Genomic DNA, 5138 nt, shown 5'->3' with positions numbered 1-5138 from the left:
CTACATTTGGGGTCATCGAACCCTCGACGACAACCTAAACTACCCTACCCTAGAATAGGGGTCATCGAACCCTCGACGACAACCTAAACTACCCTACCCTAGAATAGGGGTCATCGAACCCTCGACGACAACCTAAACTACCCTACCCTACATTTGGGGCCATCGAACCCTCGACGACAACCAAAACAACCTTACCCTACATCCTAAACAAAAAACAAGCAAAACCACCTACTCCCTAAACAATAACTGGTACTTCTAATTATACATCTACATCTACATCACCTGCTGATGATGCTAAAATACCTCAGAAATATGGAAGACCTGGAGTACATCTACATCTACATCAATAGCATTATCCAGTACACAAATTAATCCAGCAACACAAATTTATAGCATTATCCAGCAACACAAATTAATCCAACAACACAAAATAATAGCATTATGCAGCAACACAAATTAATCCAGCTTAAATTCAGTACAAATGTCTTGCACTTTTAGTGCCACAAATAGCAGATAGAGTACTCTAGCAGATACAACTACAATAACATTGAATCATTCGTCAACTATCTCTTTGATCTTCCTGATCTTCCCCTTGGTGGCCTCCTTCTCTTTGAACAGATCACCTATAGTGTACTCCAGGTGCCTTTTCTCTTGCTTCCACTTCTCCTTCTCCTCCAACAGCATGGCCCTCTCCTGCTTGATCTTGTCCATCTCCTGCACAAGCTTCACCTTCTCTTCCTTCTCTTGGTCTCTCTCTTCCTCTGCTTTGGCCCTCAGCACTTGATGAATGTTAATGTCTGATTTGTCAGCCAAGTTCTTTCTCTCGATCTGTTCCTTCAGGTCACTAATAACCAACCTTGCATTGCCTAACTGGGTAATTGCATCCTCCTTGTCAGCCACCATTTTGGCAAAGTCAACTTTAAAAAACCTCATGTCATTTTCCATCTTCCTCTTCTCTTCCCTTACCTTCACTACTTCTTCAGCATTAACAACATTCTGCCTCAACCTATTGGTCAACTCCTCCTCATGCATAGTCCAGATGGTATTTAAAGCTTGCTTCAATTGGACTGGCCACTCTGGGTCAATCCAGTCCACAAAGTTGCACTTGGGTACATCCTATGAATGTATGAACAAAGGAAATATAATTAAACCAATTTCTAAAAACATTAGTGATAAAAATAAAAAACAACAATCCATTAATTATCCATGTTTCTAGTACTGCATTGCCTACTCCTAGATAGCAAATATAGAGCTAAAATGATTTAAAAACGGAATGGCCACAACCTATAAGAAATTGGAAACTGCCTAATCTCAGACTTAATGTACAAAAGTACTCCACTACCTACTGCTATTGTATCAGATTTATGGCCAGAGATATATACTTTACTGCCTAATTTCAGACTTATTGTATCAGTCAACTCAGCATTTCAGTGGATTCACATATTTCAGACCAATTCTATCAGTAATGAATTCACATGTTTCAGAAAATCACTTCAACACTTCAAGAAGTAATTGAACTGGTCAGAAAATCAACTTTTTTCCACACCCAAGGAACCTCCTACCACTGTCAGTCCATTCAAAGGCAACAAACTTCTCACAGGGCGCACGATGCTCACAACGTGCAGGATGATTCAAAGCAATGCCGCTCCATTCCGTGCACTCCATTTTGGCAGGTACCTAGGCAGAGGGAAAATGAAGTCAATTGCTATCGGGAAGAAATTCCCCTTTCTCCCTAACCCTAACCCTAGATGCACAAGAGCAGAATCTTACCCGTCTCTCTTCGTCAGAGGAAGAGTCGGAACAGTCGGAAGGCTCAGACCAAGAAACCATGTCTCCCCTCCCGTCAGCGGTGCGAAGCTGCTCGCGATGGCGGCGGCGGCGGCGGCGGGAGGTGCGACGCGAGAAAGGAAGGAGCAGAGCAGAGAAGAGAGCGGTTGGGGAGGAATGCCCTAACATGCGCGCGCTGGGCTTAACTAGCGGGGTCCTAACGGCCGTTTCCGCTTTGCCATTTTCCCTTTGCCACGTGGCTCCGACAGGTGGGCCCGATAAGTCAGATTCTCAGTTAGTCGCGGGTCACAGCACGTTTAGTGGTTTTTGTTACTCACTTGCCGAGGAAGTGGTGGTTTTTTGAAATTTTTGACAAAAGTGGTGGTTTTGCAGTATTCTTGCCACAAATGTGGTGGTTTTCAGCAATTTACTCGCAAAGCTACCTCGAGCAAAGCATCTGATAAATCCACTGCGAGCAATGCGCCCCAAAAGAACCCGTTTCTAGAGGCGATTTCTAAAATGAATCTTCTGATGGTGTCTAGAGCTGCCACTGTGGCTTTCCGGTCGTTGCCTGAATTGTACCTGGAAAATGTCTTGAGAGGGAATTTTCTTGGTCCAAGAATTTCGCTGTCCAATGTCAGGATTCACAAGCCAAGCGGGAAATTTGTCTTTGTCGACAATGAACAAGGAATGCCCCAGGAACCTCCTCTTGCGAAGCATTCCGGAGATCTCAAAGGCGTAGCAGGTTTTGTTCGGGAGATCATTTCCATTCTGTACCCTCGCATCACATTACCTTCTGACCTGTCTCACTGGTTGACCTTGCTTGAAGAGCCAGAGCCCACCTTATATTTGATCATGTACCACCCCATGTTCTTATCTTTGAAAGGTCAGTTTCTATACCATGTCGTGCTTGACCAGGCAACGCGAAAGGAGTTTGAGAGAGGTTACCAGGTTGGGCTCATGCATATACTACGGAAGTTGGCGAAGTTTAAAGGGCTATTTGGTCTTGCTGTGCTGCACGAATTCTTGAAATCACAAATGGATAAGTGAAGGAAGAAATCCAAAAAAAGCAAAAGGAAGAAGGCTGCTGCTGCAGCAGCAGCACCTGCCGGTTCTCCTCCATCAACACCTGCCGGTTCTCCTCCAGCAACACCTGACGGATCTCGTCGTCTCAGAAGTCGAAGAAGCGGAAGATCAAGCACTGGGAACAACATTCAGTCGGCAGAAGAGTTCGATAGGCAGATGCAGGAGCTCAGTGATGGGCGAGATGTGGTGTCCTTCATTCGAGACTGCCCAGTCCATGGATGGGAAAACATGTGCTTGCAATTTCTGTTTGTGGAGGCTAATATGCTCAGTTAGGAAGCCATCGTGCAGCTTCTACACTTTATATTTCGTGATTATGGTCATGAAGCACTGGAGGCATTTTACAAGGTTGGCATGTCCGATGTGGTGGGCATCGAAGGGTTGTTTGGGGAGGAGCCCAATACTTGGCAGGAGGCTATGCGTCTCTTCACCAGCGTCTCTTCACCAGTCGACGTCGTCTGATGGACACGTCTTCATGAATCGACATTGTCATCATCATCAAGAAGAGAGAAAAGGGCCTGGATAGGAAGTAATTGAAAAACATCAACTGAGCCTGGAAAGACGAGTGCAAAACAATCGATTTCTAGTTCTGCATCTGTAGTTTGTTCAGACTTTTACTGCCTTTTTCAATTTTTGTCTCGATGAATCCTGTGATATGACGTGTACTGCTGGGGTATCGACATTGAGTCCTTGCACGCTGTGTTAATATAACCTTCGGCCCTTTATCGTTGTATGACTTGCTTCTTCTGCAGCTTGTTTTGTACTACTTCAAAACTGCTCGCTGACTTGTTCTTTTGCAGCTGTTTTTGTACTTGAAAGCTCTTCGCTGGATAAATTATCATTATTCTGTCATTGTTATAACAATCCCACAAACATGCATGAACTACATAGGGCCGCCTGCATCCCCTGTTGCTACGTGCAGCAGGTGATGCTGGGGTCCAGATCTGTGATGCACCATTGGTAAGTTGATTCGCCTGCGTACCCAGCTAACAATGTTAGAGCCGTCCTTGGACTCGCTGCTCTGCTGGCCTTCAGGTGATCAGCTCCAGAAGAATGACCCCAAACCTGTAGAGGTTTGTTGGGTACTTTGTGAAGTTTTTGCTGTTTGTTTTAGGGAAACACAAGAGAAATTCACTCAATTATGCAGCCATGAATCCACTCAATGGTACTAGTACCAACTCTGCCTTTTTGATATGTATAAGGTGCAATTATGCAGTGACAGTGTAACAAAACGAAACGCTGCGAACAGGGTGCCAAACTCTTGAAAACCTGAATGCTGTACTTATTCAACTGTACAAAAATGCATACCTGGCGCAATGTAGCATTTTTTTGTCATCCAAATCCAAATTCAAATCCAAGGAGGATTGGTACCCTTTTTCCGGAACGACAGGATGAATCCCAAATTCATGGGCAAGTAGCATATTGCAGATCGCCATGCATAATGCGGGGAGTTGAGTCATGGTGAGCATACCCATACACCAATCCTGGAGCTATAACCTCTCCTTCCGAGTAGCAGAAGCCAATATTCTTGCGCCGGATTTTTGTCATCTCATTCTTCACACTCAATGTTTGCTTGCCCGAACTGAACAGCCGCTTCACAGATGGGCCTTTCCAAATGCTCCTCTTCCAATCACATTCCTGTCGTCGTCCTCTCGGGTGATCTTGATTGGGTGGAAAAGCACCAGCTTCCATGGGCAGGACTTGTCGCCATGTATCCACCTGCAAACTGCAAATACCCCTATGGCCAACAGCGCCAATCCTGTAAGAATGACACCACTATCGCCGCCAGTGCTAATCGCTGATGCTTTCTCAATGGCGCATCACAGTCGTTCGGCATCCCAGGACCGCACACACTTGGGTTCCCTTCAAGAAACACGGCAGGAAGGCCCAGGACCAGCTCCGGAGGCACTCAGCCAGAGAGCCGGTATGGTTATACGAGGCGTTGAGCAGTGCAATCTTCAGGTTCTGGAGCTCTGCCGGAATAGCACCGGTGAGAACATTCCTGGACAGATCAATGGAGGTCAGCACCGGCAAGTCCCCAAGAGAGGCTGGTATCGTCCCGGTGAGACCGTTGCTGGACAGGAACAGAGATACCGGCCTCTTGCACTTGTTCAAGTCAGAAGAGAGATACCGGCCTCTTGCACTTGTTCAAGTCAGAAGAGCGATACCGGCCTCTTGCACTTGTTCAAGTCAGAAGAGCGATACCGGCCTCTTGCACTTGTTCAAGTCAGAAGAGAGATACCGGCCTCTTGCACTTGTTCAAGTCAGAAGAGTGATACCGGCCTCTT

General features: G+C 46.0%; 1 pseudogene; it reads right to left on the bottom strand.

Annotated features, from left to right (window-relative positions):
- Window positions 1-3881: 3881 nt before the first annotated feature.
- LOC119358296 overlaps window positions 3882-5138 on the bottom strand; it is a 3482-nt pseudogene continuing 2225 nt past the window's right edge.

This window comes from Triticum dicoccoides, chromosome 2A (assembly GCF_002162155.2).
Source record: "Triticum dicoccoides isolate Atlit2015 ecotype Zavitan chromosome 2A, WEW_v2.0, whole genome shotgun sequence".
Lineage (NCBI taxonomy): Eukaryota > Viridiplantae > Streptophyta > Magnoliopsida > Poales > Poaceae > Triticum > Triticum dicoccoides.
The sequence above is the reverse complement of the archived record's forward strand: the minus strand, read 5'-3'. Positions and strand labels throughout refer to the sequence as shown.